Source organism: Cryptomeria japonica, chromosome 1 (genome assembly GCF_030272615.1).
Source record: "Cryptomeria japonica chromosome 1, Sugi_1.0, whole genome shotgun sequence".
Classification (NCBI taxonomy): domain Eukaryota; kingdom Viridiplantae; phylum Streptophyta; class Pinopsida; order Cupressales; family Cupressaceae; genus Cryptomeria; species Cryptomeria japonica.
Window position 1 is genome coordinate 703,982,277 of NC_081405.1, and position 18,583 is coordinate 704,000,859.

General features: G+C 36.6%; 1 long non-coding RNA gene across 1 annotated transcript; it reads left to right on the forward strand.

The window, feature by feature from the left end:
* Nucleotides 1-1,749: 1,749 nt before the first annotated feature.
* On the forward strand, nt 1,750-6,175 carry LOC131036287 (uncharacterized). The gene is made up of 4 exons (XR_009104071.2): nt 1,750-1,802; nt 1,981-2,060; nt 2,194-2,278; nt 4,387-6,175. It is a non-coding gene; the product is annotated as an uncharacterized LOC131036287 (long non-coding RNA).
* The last annotated feature ends 12,408 nt before the right edge of the window (nt 6,176-18,583 follow it).

Genomic DNA, 18,583 nt, shown 5'->3' on the forward strand with positions numbered 1-18,583 from the left:
AATTAGTAAGAGTTTGAAATAAATTTATTATTAAATTATAATTTTAATAAGGGTTTAACATTAAAAGTTTATTACGACCAGCTATTTAGAAATATTTATGTGATTTTTGCTACATTCCTAATTAATATATTGTTATCTTTTTGAAAAAATAAAAATAAATAAGTTGACAATTGTATCACTTGAAGGTGGATATTTCATGTAAATTATTAAAAAAAATTATAAATATGTTGATAGGTGAGCTCTTCTAGAGTATAAATCTAGAATCAACAATCTCCCTCCTTAACATAGGTATATGACAATCATCAATCTCAGCCTTGTGTCAATACTAGGAATAATGTTAACATGAAATTGTAGTAATAATAAGTTGGTTGTTTTGTAGCAAGTTTGTTTATGCTTGACAATGAAGTTGTTAGGTTATGAGTCCATTCTTGTGAGTTTTAACATTTCCTTTGATGGTGAGTGGTTTTCAATTCATCTCGGGATGACAAGAATGGCCAACATTGAATTTATGATTAGACCAAGCAAGGGATACCTAAACATAACATTTTTGTTGGTTAGAGTTCATTTTCCATAGGTAAGTTAGTAAGTATGGAGAGTGTTATTATACTCTTTAATGTCAATTAGGTAGCTTTGATTCACCTATTTTGGTCTACAAAGGTGTCTTCTTTGTCACCTCTTATTTCATCATCCCTTGACCTTGGTTCTTCTCACCTCCTTGAACGATGTGATATCCTTTCCCCTTCCACTCTCTCTCTAACTCTATTTAACCTTTATTGGTCTACAATTTCACTCATTTTCATTTTACAACTCTCTCATCTTGATGATGGATCTTTGAGTATGATTTGAAATGTTGATGAAAACAAAGCTTACACAATATATGATATTGCTATCACGGTTCAACTGTGTAGTTTTTGAGTCAAACTCATTGACCCATGTTTCATGAGTAGTGGCTCACAAGAACCCATCTCTCATAGCCACTACTCATGAAACATGGGTTCTTGTGACCCACTACTCATGAAACATGGGTCAATGAGTTTGACTGACCCATGTTTCATGAGTAGTGGCTCACAAGAACCCATCTCTCATAGCCACTACTCATGAAACATGGGTTCTTGTGACCCACTACTCATGAAACATGGGTCAATGAGTTTGACTCAAAAACTACTCAGTTGAACTGTGATAGCAATATCATAGTTTGACTTGTAGTAAGTTGAGCAAAGATATTCATAAGGCCTTGGCTTACATATTCAACATTATCAAGCTTGAAGGTTTTTAGAGAGACTATATCACTTTGAAGAATTTATAGTCAAAATTTATATTAAATTCATACTTAAGATCTTAAAACCATGAATTCATAGATCATAGCAGATCTAATATCATATAATCTTAAAGTCTTGTAGATTTCACTTAAAAAATGGACGGAGAAGACCCAAAGAACAATTTAGTCTTAAAAGTCTTGTAAATTTCACTAAAAAGATGGACCGAGAAACCCAAAGAACAATTTTTTTATATCTCCTTAATGTAAATGACCACCCTCAAATTTAATCCCTTCTCGTAAGAGTGTGAATCCTATTTGTTCATAGTAAATGATAATAAAGTGAACGCTATGTGTATTTTATTGTTTTTGTTTGGAAATTTTTGAAAGTACGTTGAGCGCCAAACGGATAAATTTAGTTTCCCAAGATAACCCCACCAAACGCATTTATAAGTAATGCGAAGTGGGGAGGAAAACTCTTATGCGTAGAAGAGACTTAACAGATCTATGGCGATTGAAAATTTTGGGCCTAATTGCAATCTCAAAGGTAAGCTCTGGTTCGTCTATGTCGTCTGTTTCTTCTTTATTAAAAGAAATACACACATCCAAAAGCCAACATATTCAGCATTTTATAAACCTTCTTCCGAAAGGGTTTTTCTGTGATTAATGCTCTATTTTTGCATTAACATCCTATTAACACTTTGCCTTCCTAAACCTTTGAACAGCCATGGAACTTATCATTTACAGAGGATAACCGCACAAAGGCGTTTTCTTGCTAAGGTTACAACATATCTCATGTCACTGGGTAAAGTACGGCGAACCTAAAGAAAACCCAAAAACATCGTTTTAGTTTGCCCTAAAATTCTTACGCAAAAAGGCTTAGGGTTTTTTCCTTGTGTATTTTTTCTTTCGAGTCTCTGACCCTCGAGAGTTTACAGTAAGCGGGTGTTTACAGTCGGCGATTGCGGTTTAAAAACTGCGTGTTGGCCGGTGGGCGCTCACTATTGCAGATTGCAGTGAGAGGTAGGCAGCGTCCCCATTGCTATTTTAGGTTTGATTTTTATTTATATTTAACAACTTATTACAGATTTGGGTATTTCATGATAAAATTTCTGAGTCAAGTTTACAGTATATAATGTAACTTTCAATATTAATTGATCTATTTTTATATATAGATCTATTTTTTTTATTTTGAAGCATAAAATTAGGTTTAACAGTCTTTTATTTGTAATTTTTTCTTCATACTGATTTGAGAAGATAACTTTTTTATTTTTATATATTGAAAAATATTTCGAATTTAAAATTATAAATGAAAGTTGATAAATAATGTAAATAAGTAAATACACAGTTAACAAAATGAGATAAAAAATATTTAAATAAAATATAAAATATTTAAACATAAATAAAAATAAAATACAAAAATATTATAAGTATGTTAAAAAAAAAATGTTATTCGTCGTTAACTTCTTGTCCTCACTAAAAGAAATATTATGATTATCTTAAAGTAGAAAATGAAGGGTCAGGGATTTGCTGTGGACATGTTAACTTATAAGATGATTCTTTTAGAAAAACATGTTTAAAGCAATATTAATCAAAAAGCAAAGATATTGTAATTTTTCCTTTTTGTAGTACTTTTTGGACTGTTATACTTTTTTTTTTAAATATTATTTTGAAGTTTTGATCAATAAAAGAAACATTGATCTAAATTATGAAAGAGGAGACCATTTACACTTTTAAGAATTTGAAGTTTTGAAAATAAATTTAACTTAAATGTTTTTTAATGATGTTATATAAATTTTGAAGTATCTAAATTTTTTGTCTTTGATAAGACAGTTCCCAAATTTTCGATTATATTTTACCGGAAAATTGCCTAAATACGGTCAGACGGCCATCAAATTTAGGCTACAACGAGAGGCAAGGTCACTTCAGTTGCTGTTTACTGTCACATCAAAATTACAATCATCTATCGTCTGTACAGTTGTTTACAACCTGGACAGAACAGACGATAAGACAGGAGAAGACAAATATGATAAAACCTACCATCTGCCTTTATTTTCAGAATGAATCAGCAATTGCTTCCATGACGGGGACTATTTGTTTTTATTATTAGAATTTTTTATTGTATATTTTGATTTTTTCACAAAAGGAAGGAGGATTTATTAGTTGAGCATCTTTTAAAATATTAAAGAATAAATTTAAATTTTTTAATTTTCTTAGAACAGTTTATCTGTCAAGTTTCAATTAAGGTTTCAAATTCATATGATGAAATATGATGTCACATTAGCATGCTTTTTGTTGAGGTGTTCAAATAACCTCCTAAAGTTAAAATGATAGTTGTATACTAGATCATACTTAATTGGTGTGCCAATGTGACATCACATGATTTGTTGCTTTTTAGATAGAAGCAATACACTTTGAGAACATTATTAAGTTTAAAGTTGCAATTACTAGTAATATGGTATTCAAAATATTAAACAAGATTCTTAAAAAAATAGACTAGAAAAAATATTTAGGCAATCAAATGTGGTGATTGTATAGGTCTACCTCTATGAGTAAATTTTTAAAATAAATTTTGAGAATTTATTTTTAAAATCAAAACGTTATTTTATTCAGCAGAAAGAAAGATCAATTTCTATGAATTATTTTATCTTGTCTTGTTCTCTTTTTCCTTATTGATAGATCACATAGTTTCATAAACTCACACAGTTGATACCAGAAACTAAGATAATATCATTACTTAACTAGCTACTTTTGAATTTTATTGTGTATGAAAATTTTCTAATCCAGAAATAATTAGTATATTTTCATGTGAATTTGTGAAAATCTGATAGCATCAATAGATATATATAAAATGATAAAAAAAAATTCATACACAATCTAGAAGAACCAGTGAATCTAATAGCCATTAATATGATTACTTACCAAACTCATCTTGAAACAAAAGCATGGACAAAATATGAAAAAAAAAAGAAATAGTAAAATTTTTATAGTACTAGTTCGGTGATTGTATAGGTTTACATCTCCAATAGGTTTTTATTTTTATTTTTTTTTAATTTCATTGTCTGGGTTGTCCTCTACCTGTAATATTCTTTTAATATACATTTTGACATTTGATATCCTCACTGAAACAGATAGGGATCTGTGAAAATTATAAAAAATGCATCAAAAGGCAGAAGAGGAAAGAAGAATGAAGTGATCCGAAGAGCACTGAAGTTAGTCCGGCATATTTTTGGTGGAGAGGAGAAAAGAAAGAACTGACCCAGTCTGATTGTGTCTTGTCACGAGTTTTCATGGCATAAGAAGGAAGGAAGAAAATCAAAATTTCCAGAAGAGGAAAGGCTTATCGTTGTGGTTCATGGGTGTAGAAACTATGCAAGAAATTAAGGAAGTTGTCGAGACAGTATTGTTGCCATTGCAACTTAGCCTTGGAATTTTTCTGATCATGAAAACGACGCCTCTTTGGGCGGTAGTACATTGCACCCTTGCCTACTTGCTCCACTGCTCCCATTTCCCTTACACAGATTCCAAACAGCCGCAGGGATTCGATGGTCGAATCTTCAAAAAAGTGGTCTCTCATGCCATCACAGCAGGAAATGTGTCGAAAGTGAAAAAGGAGAAGGATACTGACAATCTTATGAATGCAAAATTTGAGAATGGTAGGTCAGTCTCCGTGAACTACCTGGGCAAGAAATTTGTACTGGAGCGAATGGAAGGAAACGAGATGTTAATGAAGAATGGGCCTACATATTACATCACAGATAAAATGTGGGAAACTGTGCAGTACATTGGAAAATAGCCTCCAGAGACCGTGTTTGTGAAAAACCATAAAGAGATATGGGAAGAAGTGGTCACGGGCGATATTATGGAGTTTGAAGAAGTGCTTGATTCGGTGATATTGGATAACCGCAAGGTTATTCGTCTGGACCACGATTACTTTCTGCCTGTCAACTTGTTGTCGGAATTTAAGTTGTTGATGACTTTAAACTTCGTGGATCTGTTCCTGGATACTCAAAAGCATATTCATTGGCTCATTCCTGCATTGCTAACATTTACAGCGGTAGTGATGGGGTTCAGCACAACACTGAGGCTATCTGTTGGTGGCTTTATCGGTAAAGTCTTGTCCAGAGGAATACAGTGGGTGTGTGACCTACTGCCTTTGCCAATGAGAAGGCGGGTGTACTATTGGAGGAGCTGGGTGGATCTTTTGAGGCCCAGTAATGACTTGCAATCAAAGATTGTTAGGGGAAACATATCCGTGCTCATTACCGGAGGTACAAAGTTTTACTCTCGATCTTTTAATGGCTGGGCCTATAACCTTCGCTGAAGGTTTGGTAGAGGAGATTTGCTGTGGACGTGGCCCAATTTTGTTCAAATGCGACTCAGAAACTGATTCAAGCTCTCACTCAGTTTATATTGAGTGGATCTTCGACAATGCTCAGCAGAAATGTTTGTTAAAAGCCGGTCGTGTTGCATCAAAGGAGGTTATGTTGAATAAAGCAGATGACAGTTATATCGTATGTTGTGATGGAGATTGTAGCAGGAAGGAAATAAAAGTCTTCACATTTGATTGTCGCAAGCCAAATGAATCTTTAATGGCAGTTGATATTCATACTGCATCAGTGGATATCGATTGTAGCATAGAGGAGGCCATAAAACTATTCATATTTGTTGCTTACATGGCAGAGCTAAAGTCAGGTTCACTGAAATCTTATGACAGCATTTCTAGCACTGTGTATGTCCGCCGGTTCGTAGAGTCGATCAACGCCTATGTCAGAAGTGGCTATCCAGCACTCCACATAGTAGAGTTGAAGGGTGTAGTCGTCCGCTAACATTCCGTCAGAAGATGCCTAATTTTCTCTTTGATAGCTAGTTAAAAGTGTATTAGAGTTTTAGGATAACTCTGTTTTTTTTCAAGTGTTGTGTTACGGGTAGTAAGTAGTTCTTCTATCATAGGATACCTTTTCAAAATAATCCTCTAAGCAATTGTAGTTATTGCTAAATTAAAATATATAGTTAAAAATATATGTAGTATAAATCAATTGTTTTTGGATTAGATTGTGTGTAAATTTTTGTATCAATTTTTAGGATCACATTTGGTGATCTATCATCAAGATGATAATAGCTAGATTAAATATTAAATTATAGAGTACTATGTTATGATGATGGGGAGGTTTTCTCATTTAATTATTGCAATATACATACCAAAACCATCAATATTTTTGGATAATTATTTTTAAGCGCATGATTCATAGTGAGTAGAAATATTGTCATATTTTGGATAATTATTTTGAAGCACATGATTAATAGTGGGGAGAAATATCTATGTCATGATTATGATGTATAAAATGTAGTTATTATTTGAATATTTGAATGGCTTTCTTATTGTTAGTTAGGCACTATGCATGTGTGAGTTAATAATTTGTACATATAATAATCACCATAAACAAATTAATTTGTATTTATTTGTGTCAAATGTAATTTCTTTTAGTTAAGCATTATGTATGTGAGTTAAAAATTTGTATATATAATAATGGTCATTAATTAATTAATTTATATTTAATTTTTGTCAAATGTATTTTTTATTAAAGGATTTCATACCTTTTACTTCATAATGAGGGGGTTTCTTAAACACATCACAAAAAATCTTAGTCAAGTATGAGCATACCATCAATGTTGGAAAAACAAGGATTGAACTAACCATATGAAATTTCATAGCAACTATGCAAAGACAAAGCAATGTGCTTAAGAACTCAACCCATCTACACTAAAATTCATAACACTATGACAACAATACATTGGTCAAAACATTTATGAGGTTAGTGAAAGATTACAAGCCTCAGTGCTAAGAGAAGTTAAGAGAACCTTTACTATTCATGTTTGAAATATAATTATAATTTCTTACCCCATGCATAACCTGGAGCTCAGAAGGAAAGCCTCAAATACATGAGGCAAAGACCACATTTGAGTAGAAGTTTGATGTAACACTTTATTAGTAATGAAAAGGGAAATATGTGAAGCTTAGTCATGTCATCCAATTGGATTGGAGAAAATTACTCAGTCTCATCTAGATATTGCAACTCATCACACTTAGTATTTACACCTACTCTCAAACATAGGCTTAGCCAACTCATATCTAGAAATAGAAGCTTGGTTACAATTAGAGAGAAAGGATTCACAACTCCTTTGGCATTCATCAACAACTTAAATAGTTAGCACCCAACCTAAGCGCACTTAATACTTGTTAATGCAATTATCCATACCTAGATCACGTGCATGCTCTGTGCTTGCACTCCAACCATCAACACATGAAATAAATTTGAAGGCATCTCCATTGAGTAATTGAATTCATTTTTTCACCTAGTTTCATATTCACCATCACAACTCTCTAGAAAATTGTAATGCTACAAATAGACACATAAAACATATATTCCTTTTATGAATCCATTGGTATCTCTTTTGTCATCATCGTTTTCATAATACGATTACCATGAGGAAGATGGGAAGCCCCACACTGGAGGAGCAAACCATCATATACATTGACATGGTCTTTGACACAACCATCCTCAAGAGCTAATTGCTCTCACTCAAAGTATATACTTACCTCAACTTCTTCATCCTCAATGCCTATGGCCTCATTCAAGTCCCAAGAAAAATGTGCACCTTTAGGATTAGGGCATTCCTTCTTTGAGTTAAAATTTGTTGGCATTAGTCTTTTTTTAATCTTCACATATTCATTATTATTTTTGAAGCTTGTTTTTATATTAGATCACAATCACAAGTCCCACTTGTGGGACATCACATTTTTTAAGGTGTTGAGTCCCAAAATTTTCATACACCTTTATTTGAAGGTGCTTTGTCATTGTTCAAAAAATAATAAATAATATCTTCTTTTATTGATGAAAAGTAAAGAAAGTGAAATGACTTTTTACTGTTATTTCACTTTCATTGTCCAGTAGTGCATTTGCTTAGTGAGCTCATGGGTCAGCTTCAGCAAGTTTCCCATCAACATCTATAGTGTTGAATTATAAGTTTTCATCCAATAGTTTACAATTAAATTTCCACATGGTGTCAAATGGAGGTTTGTCATACCCTATTACTTGAAAAATTTGCTTTCTACCAAGTATTTTTCAACACGGTTTTATATGGATTTTTAAACCCTAAAATATTTAATTAAAATCCTCAAGAGTTACTTTGAAATCCTAAATATAGATTTTGAAACCCTAAACAACTATTTCGAAACCCAAAAATGTTAATTGAAATCCTAAATAGCTACTTTAAAACCTAAAATATTTAATTGGTCTTAGTATATTCCTAGTTGTTTGCTTGATACATCTAAATCAATTGACACTCATAATCAGTCATATGGTTAAGTGATATCAATAGGATTATTTATTACTATTTATACATTGATTCTATTTTCTTAAAATTCCTTCAAAATTAGGCCCTTACTTATTTTAATGGGGTTAACGTTATGAATGAAACACATATTATGCCTTATAGATTGAGTTCATCTCTAATGAACTTTAGATACATTCATACATACATCAAAAGAAACTAAATTACTTTTATCATGTTTCTCTAAAATATCATCATTATCTATGGATTAAGTTAGATTTGACCTTGATGTGTGAAGCTAAATGTCATGGAGTCCATAGGTTTGTTAAGTGTAAAAGTTAAAATATCATCATTATTGCTAATAGAGACATTAGTGCACATGAAACTTGCCATATCCTGCATAAACTCCCCTTAATTTCTTGTACACGCCAATTTGTCTCCCTAAATGTTGGAAAAAAGGTCTTTCAACGTGCCACAAACTCTCATCATCCTTCTGAGGCTTCAATTTCTTACATATCAACTTACATAAAAAGACCATCGCACTTAGCCAACATTACTTTACTTCAATCAACCCAACAATATTCATACAACCAACATTGCAAGAAAGGTCAATGGAAAAAACACAAATCTCAAGCCATTGTAAATGTCTACCCACAATATAAATCCTTGCCTACTGAAGATGACAGTACATTTGAATCTTTTTGTTGGAGTGAATTGTTCTTGTACATGCCTTTCCACAACATTGTTGTAGACATAGGAACATCAACAAACCAAATTATAACAAATTAGAAACTCCTTCATGGTACTTATTACATCCGATGGCATGTTAATGGTGTTCAAGTATATTCCACTGCTGAAAATGATGAAGATCCACACTTAGAAGATCTTCCACAATCTACTAATCAAGACCTTTACGAATGGGTGTTCCTTTCACAAATGGGTGCTTCAAACACCTTTGATACAACTACCCTTCAAATGCTTGGCAGATGTGATTATGACTTGCATTTTGATTGGAATGTATCCCTACCGGATGAATGGCTTCATACTACTGCTCCTTTGCTCATTTCAAGCAAAAAAAGTCTACCAGTCCTACTTCTTGCCAACATTGGTATGCTTCACCCCAATAGTTATGAACTTGTAGAGAATCAACAACTTGCACTAGATATTATAAGCTCCCACAATGCACACAACTTATCTGCCTCACCTTTACAATTGATTATCCAAGGCACAATAGGTACTGGAAAATCAACCCTTATTAACTGCATACAAAATAAGCTAAAGGGTAAGTGCACCACGATGGTGAACAAAAAGGGGGGTATAAGTGGCCACTTTTTTTTTTTTTTTTGAAAACAGGTAAACCTAAACTTCAAAGAGCTATTTGAAGGTCATGCACTCAAAACTAGGAGTTGAAAAAAGAATAAGAATTTTAGTACTCTGAATCTAGTTTCTAAACTACTATTTTTAAAAAAAATTGGATAATATTAAGAGGGTCAAACCTTTCACGAACGAAAAACTGTTCCTGATTTTTTCAGAAAAATATAACATAGCTGTTTTCGTGCGCTGCACAAACTATATAGTTAGATTTAGTATTTCGCAAACCCCTTTGGTAGGATGATAGGTAAAAGTGAGATCTAGAAGTTGTGTATTTTTTTGTAATTTTTCGTCGAGTATTTTATTTTTTATGATTTTTAGAAGTGACCGCATCCTGAAAATTTGGTACTTGTTCGTGCGTTGGGCATAACTTGCATCAAAATAATCAAAAATGCAATTTTTTTTTAAAAGTGTATAGAATCTAGTGTAGAACAATAATATATAATTTATTTTGAATTTGGACAAGTATATCAAAAGTTATTAAAAAAATGGTAGACATGTGTCTGTGAGGACTGTCAAGGTACTGATAAAGAAAATTAAAGTTTACTATGCTAATGTTGTCCAAAAATTAAAACATTTATATGGTCAGAAAACTAAGAAGATGTGTGAGATTATGGTGGTCATTTTAGAGATACCCACTTCATCATTTGTAAACCTGATGACGATGAAGTCAAGAAAGGATGAAAAACGTGTAAAGGAACAAAAAAGGGGGGAAAATGGGCTTGCAAGCCTTAGGGTCGTTTTCCAACCCTCTTACCAAGGCAAAACCCGTACAGGTTTTGAAGAACCAAAAGTACTATTCGCAGTTCTTCATAACTCGTACGGGTTATGAAGAACTAGAAACATTTTTTTGGTTTCACAAAACCCGTACGAGTTATGAAGACATAATAATGTATGCTTGTAAACTTAGCATTTACTACACATGTTTAAGACATACCTAGATAATATGTGTTTATGTATGTATATATGCATATTTATAGTTATATACATATATTTATATAGATATATGTATATAGGGTCAGTGCAAGAAGATGAGTCCACTTTTTGGCCAAAAAGTGGAAGTGTTTTCCCTGATTTTCAGATTTTGTCTCATTTGAGCTTAAATTTTGAAACACTTAGAGATTGAATCTTGGAAAAAGTCAGTAATATAAAAGATAGCCCTCTGAGTGTAGTTTCCAAATATATAATTTATTTTAATACCCACATAATAAAAAATAACTTTTTAAATGGAGTTCTGAAAACTATGTTTTAAAAATGCCTGTTTCAGAACCATACCATGCATGTGTACGACCCACACTTTTTGACACAATTAAAATTATTTTCTCAAACCGTTTTGGGAAATGGTTTGTAACACACTGAAGATTGATGAGCATATTTTTTTGTATTTTTTTTTCTAATATTTTTTTTTTAATTAATTTTTTAATTGCCGTAATTATCTTTTTAAAAATTTGACGTGTACGACCCACATAATTTGATGTAAACTTAACATTTTTTGATTTTTTTTTTTTTTAAATACAAAAGAATTTTGTGTAGATTGATGACATATAATTTTTTTTCCAAAATTCTTTAAAATAAAAAAGTTATTAAATTAACAAAATTAGTTAATATTTCAAATTTATGGACCTGATTTAGTATAAATTAAATGAAAAATAGTTAAAATAATCAATTTTTAAATAAATTTACATATTTAGAATCTAGACAGTATAATCTGAAATGGGTTTTAATTTCGTATAAAAATTCTCTAATTAGAGGCGTGTAAACTATTTCTGAAGTTCATATTTGTGCTTTCATTCATGGAGATTTGAATTTGCAGGTCCATGTCTCAGGTGTGGCCATCCCAGGCCTATCCCGGGCCTAATCCCGAGCCAAGTGGCGGGTTGTGGAATCAACTTCCACAAAACGGGCCCCCGTTTTCAAACAAGGGCGGATTGTGGAAAAAAAGGAAAAATGCCATTTAGAAACGGGGGCCCGCTTTTAAACAAAACGGGGGCCCGTTTTTAGAAACCGGCCCCCGTTTTTTAAAACGGGCCCCCGTTTTGTTTAAAAGCGGGCCCCCGTTTTATAGCAAAACGGGGGCCCGTTTTTAAACAAAACGGGCCCCCGTTACCTTTCGGCTCAGGAGCCCGAAGCACAAACGGGCCCCCGTTTATAAGAGCGCATTTTCCAATGTGCGGACTTCCGCGAATTTGTGACTCATTACCTTGCACTTGCCCTATATGTTTGTATACATGCATGTACCACTTCTTTTCCTCTCTCTCTCTCTCTCGTCTTACTTCGCCCATCATTGTCTTTGTCTATTCTAAGCCCTAATTATCTTCCTTAAGTTCTATCTCATCTCCCTCCCCCTCACACTTCTCTATTTTTTTATTCTCTCACCCTTTTCTCCTTCTTGTTCTCTCTCTACCTCATCTCTCTCTCTCTCTCTCTCTCTCTCTCTCTCACTCTCTCACTCTCTCTCTCTCTCTCTCTCTCTCACACACACACACACACACACACACACACACTCCTATCCTATTCTCCCCCTCTCCCCCTTCTCTCTCTTTCTCTCCCCCTCCCTCTCCCTCTCCCCCTCTCCCTCCCCCTTTTGTTATCTTAAATCTCTCTTTCTCTCCCTCTCTCTCTCCCTCTCCCTCTCCCTCTCCCTCTCTTTATCCTATTCTCCCCATCTCTGCCCTCCCTCTCCCTTCCTCTCTCCCTCTCCCCCTCTCCTTTTCCCAATCTCCCTCTCTCTCCCTCTCCCCCTCTCCTTTCCCCAATCTCCCTCTCTCCCTCCCCCTCTCCTTCTCTCCCTCTCCTTTTCCCAATCTCCCTCTCTCTCCCTCTCCTTTTCCCAATCTCCCTCTCTCTCCCCTCCCTCCCTCTCCCTCCCTCTCTCCCTCTCCCCATCTCCTTTTCCCAATCTCCCTCTCTCTCCCTCTCCCCCTCTCCTTTCCCCAATCTCCCTCTCTCCCTCCCCCTCTCTCCCTCTCCTTTTCCCAATCTCCCTCGCTCTCCCTCTCTCCCTCCCCCTCTCCTTCTCTCCTTCTCTCCCTCTCCCCCTCTCCTTTCCCAAATCTCTCTTTTTCCCAATGTCCCTCTCTCTCCCTCTCCCTCCCCCTCTCCTTTTCCCAATCTCACTCTCTCCCTCTCTCTCTCTCTCCCTCCCCCTCTCCCTCTCTCCCTCTCCCCCTCTCCTTTTCCCAATCTCCCTCTCTCTCCCTATCCCCCTCTCCTTTCCCCAAACTCCCTCTCTCCCTCCCCCTCTCCTTCTCTCTCTCTCTCCCTCTTTCCCTCTCCTTTTCCCAATCTCCCTCTCTCTCCCTCTCCCCCTCTCCTTTCCCCAATCTCCCTCTCTCCCTCCCCCTCTCCTTCTCTCCCTCTCTCCCTCTCCTTTTCTCAATCTCCCTCTCTCTCCCTCTCCCTCTCCCTTCCTCTCTCCCTCCCCCTCTCCTTCTCTCCCCCTCCCCCTCTCCTTTCCCAAATCGCTCTTTTTCCCAATGTCCCTCTCTCTCCCTCTCCCTCTCCCTCTCCTTTCCCAAATCTCTCTTTTTCCCAATCTCCCTCTCTCCCTCCCCCTCTCCTTCTCTCCCTCTCTCCCTCTCTCCCTCTCCTTTTCCCAATCTCCCTCTCTCTCCCTCTCCCCCTCTCCTTTCCCCAATCTCCCTCTCTCCCTTCCCCTCTCCTTCTCTCCCTCTCTCCCTCTCCTTTTCCCAATCTCCCTCTTTCTCCCTCTCCCTCTCCCTCTCCCTTCCTCTCTCCCTCCCCCTCCCCTTCTCTCCCTCTCCCCCTCTCCTTTCCCAAATCTCTCTTTTTCCCAATGTCCCTCTCTCTCCCTCTCCCTCCCCCTCTCCTTTTCCCAATCTCTCCCTCCCCCTCTCCCTCTCTCCCTCCCCCTCTCCATCTCTCCCTCTCTCCCTCTCCCCCTCTCCTTTTCCCAATCTCCCTCTCTCTCCCTCTCCCCTTCTCCTTTCCCCAATCTCCCTCTCTCCCTCCCCCTCCCCTTCTCTCCCTCTCTCCCTCTCCCTCTCCCCCTCTCCTTTTCCCAATCTCCCTCTCTCTCCCTCTCCCCCTCTCCTTTCCCCAATCTCCCTCTCCTTCCCCCTCTCCCTCTCTCCCTCTCTCCCTCTCCCCCTCTCCTTTTCCCAATATCCCTCTCTCTCCCTCTCCCCCTCTCCTTTCCCCAATCTCCCTCTCTCCCTCCCCCTCTCCTTCTCTCCCTCTCTCCCTCTCCTTTTCCCAATCTCCCTCTCTCTCCCTCTCCCTCCCCCTCTCCTTTTCCCAATCTCTCTCTCCCTCTCCCTCTCTCCCTCCCCCTCTCCTTATCTTCCTCTCTCCCTCTCCCCATCTCCTTTTCCCAATCTCCCTCTCTCTCCCTATCCCCCTCTCCTTTCCCCAATCTCCCTTTTCCCAATCTCCCTCTCTCCTTTCCCCAATCTCCCTTTTCCCAATCTCCCTCTCTCTCCCTCTCCCCCTCTCCTTTCCCCAATCTCCCTCTCTCCCTCCCCCTCTCCTTCTCTCCCTCTCCCTATCTCCCTCTCCCTCCCTCTCTCCCTCTCCCCCTCTCCTTTTCCTAGTTCTACATAGCCCGTACGAGTAGAACTAAGGCCAAAACTTCTAGTTCTACATAACCCGTACGGGTTATGAGAAATTGTGAACGTTGACATATAGGTTTCCATAACCCGTACGGGTTATGGGAAAATTTTTATATATTTTAGTCCCAACGACCTAAAAAATAGTATTGCAAGTTGTTTGAAGGCCCCACTGCTTTTGCACATGATTTTCTAGGACAGTAACAGTCAGGTTTTCATATTCTTTTGTCACTTTTGCTTTGGAATGATTGATTTTTAAGTTATTTTATAATTGTTACTTTAGATAATAACAAAATCATGATCATTTGTTGTTTTTTTGCTTTGATTATGATTTATTTGTCTTGTATTTTGGTTTTTTTTAAAGTTATTTTATTATTGTTACTTTAGATTATAACAAAATGATTATCATTTCTTGTTTTTTTGCTATTTGATTGTGGATTGTCATCATGATGTTATGTGTAGGACAATGGGAAAGAATAAGAGAGGAACAAATGAACAAAGAGAGGTAGCAAAGGAAAGACAAAGGGAGCGTATGAAGAGATTACGTGAAGGTATGTCATCTAATGCACCTAATGAAAGTGATGAACATTCAACAATTGAAATTGATATTATTAATGCACCAAATCAAAATGATCAACATACACCAATTCAAATACATATGATGAATGCACCTAATGAATGCAATGAACATACACCATTTGAAAATGATTCGGTGAATGCACATGTTAATGAAATTGAAGAAGATATACCATTTGAATTTGATGTGATCAATGCACTTAATGCACCTAATGAAAATGAAGAGCATGCACCAATCTTAACACCTCTTAGAATAATTCGTAGAAAACCAAAGTTCCTAATAGATATTGATGAAAATATTGTGAAGCCAATGCATGATAAAATTTCCGAAAGAACTTGTAGAAGAACGGTTAGAAGAATTTGGAATAACTATTTTGAAAACTTAAATCAAAGTGGAAGATGCCAATTAGTTGTTGAAATGATCAAAAGTCTGAAATTTAGAGAGACAATGAAAATTTTGGGGTTAATAACATCCGAAAATAATAGTGAAAGAACCATTATGAAAAATCTTTTTGATGCATACCAAGCCATTGGTTCAAAATCACGCACTAAAGATGCTAATGTTACTCATCGTGTCCTCACATCAACCATAATGGGAAAGGAAATGAAAAAATCTCGTTTAATAAGCAAAACAAGCAAGTCATTAAGGATAAGTAGAACCACATTACACTATGCCTTAGAGAGGTGAGGGAAAATTGAGGATCCTAACAATAATTCTCTTTGGGCATTCTCCGGTAGACTCCCACGCAAGGACAAGGTTGTTGTTGATGCACTAAGAACATTAATTGAGAGATTTTGGCATGACAACACAAGGGTTTCACCCAACCAAAGAGATGTCGTTAGAAGGCGAATTGGAATTAGTAATCGTGAGCCACATCCAAAACACTATTTAGATACAACTCAAACACAATTTTATGAAAGGTTTCTTCAAAGCTTTCCTCAGATTAAAATTAGTCAAAGATTATTTGAGATGACAAAACCATTTTATGTTAAGATTAATCATGCACGTACTACATGTTGTTGTAGGGTCCATGTTGAATTTTCCATGCATTATGATATTTATCGCTATATCTATTGTACTTTGCACACTAACGATGTTTTGCAGGAATGTGGTCTACAAGCACCTCCTAAGTCACCGAGAGAATTTATTTCAAGTGTAATATGTAGACGAGATGATAGGTGCATTTATTATAAGATGATGTGTTTGAGAGGTTTTTGTCCTACATGTGGTGGTTTGCAACAGTTGCATAGATGCCTACATCTGGATAGCACACATGAAATTGGTAAGGAACTAGTTTCTATTGGAAAATATAAGTCAGTAACATATGGTGTTAAAGATGGAAAAGAATTAAAGAGGTGTGAGTTAGTGAAAAGGGATATATGCATAGCTGATTTTATGAAGATGTTTCAAGAGAAACTAGTATATGAGTACATAGGTCACACACATAGAGCTAGATGGTTAGATGAGCAATTCAAGTTGTGTAAGGACACTTTCCCCCTTGGCACTATTGTCTCTTTCGTTGATTTTGCTGAGAATTATACACTAAAGCTGCAAAATGAAGTACAATCTATGTATTACCACTCTACACAAGTTACAATTTTTGTACACATAGCATTCATGCATGCACATGATAGCATCGAGGAGGACAGAAAGGTTATAAGAGAATATCACTTCTATATCAGCGATGATCGTACACATTCCTCAGAGTTTGTGCAAGGATGCTTTACAGTCTTCTATGATAGTTTAAGGGAAAGAGATATAAGATACAACCAACACTTAATATGGTTGGACAATTGCACCGCACAATTCAAGAATGCAAGGATGTTCTATTGGTTGACTAGGATGCATGTGACAAGTGGTGTGCAATATTTTTGGAATTTCATTGAGGCAGGGCATGGAAAGATGCACTATTGTGCCACCTCTCACTGACAGCTTTTGACGGTTTTTGATGCAACAGAAAAAATCTCACCATAAGAAAACAAAATCGAGTTGCCCAAAACTGAGATAGGATTTTGTAGGCAGTGATAACACGACCCCATAGGTTCAAATGGATCGTCCATAAGTGCCACGGTCTCCGAGTTACGCTATGTCAAAGTTTGACCATTTTTCCACTTTGAGCGCTCAAGGGAAAACGTTGCTACGAGGTGGCTCGTAACGATCAGACGCCTTAGGGAGCGAGATAAGGGCACACCTAGCGTAAACCCGACCACCCGGACGCGCTCGGGCTGATGGTTCATTCACATGTCAAGTAGAACGAAAGATGCACTATTTTGCCACCTCTCACTGACGGTTTTTGATGTGACAGAAAAAATCTCACCACAAGAAAATGAAATGGAGCTGCCCGAAACCGAGATAGGATTTTGTAGGTAGCAATAACACGACCCCATAGGTTCAAACAGATCGTCCATAAGTGCCACGGTCTTCGAGTTATGCTATGTCAAAGTTTGATCGTTTTTCCGCTTTGAGTGCTCAAGGGAAAACGTCGCTACGAGGTGGCTTGTAACGATCGGATGCCTTGGGGAGCGAGACAAGGGCACACCTAGCATAAAACCGGCCACCCGGACGTGCTCGCACTGACGGTTCATTCCCATGACAAGCAAAATGAAAGATGCACTATTTTGCCACCTCTTGAAGAGGGGAAAACTAGATTAGTAGGTCAAATGATAAAAAACATAACAAAATAAACATGCAAAATGCTAAAATATCATGAAAAAACCATTTCACCTTGCTATTTTACTTTCTCCTTCGGATTGAGCTTGATGAAGTGAAGGCGCCCCTTGATAATGCTCCACTTGATGTGCTCCATTGATTGCTGGATGTGGATGGCTCTCCAATGTTGTGCACAAATGGAATGGATTTGGAAAATGATAAGGATGAGATGATCAAGTTGCCAAGATTATTTCCTGGGCTCAAAAGGGAAGCATAAGCTTACTGGATTTCGAGATGTCTTTTGAATGAAGGGAGGGAGCCCTTTATTTATAGGAAGAGGAGAGAAAAACAGATGGCTAGGATGGATTCGAGATGAAGGGCTAGGATTTACTTGTGAGCTCACACAAGGTCCAAGAGAGGGTGTGGAGACCAATAAATATGCCTTAAAGGCAGTTCATATCTCCACACTCCACAAGGTGTATTGGAGGGATTAAAAATTTTCCAAAAAAGGATATCATGGGGATTGTAGGAATAAAAAAGAATTAAAAATTCCTTGGGAGAGGGGATGCTTGGAGGAATGTGAGATTTCGAAAATCTTACATTTACCTAGGAAAAGAGTATTTAAAAGCAAGGAGTTGACTTTGCGGCTAATCATGTTGATTAGCCATTAACGATTCGTTAAGAGGGGATTAGAGGAAATGTTAGGTGGGATTAGGATAATTTGACTAGGAGAGAGAATGAGTGGAGGGAATAAAAAATTAGAAGAATAATGTTAAGTGAGTTTAGGGAGTCTCTAGAAGAATTTATTAGGTTAATGATGAATTAAGA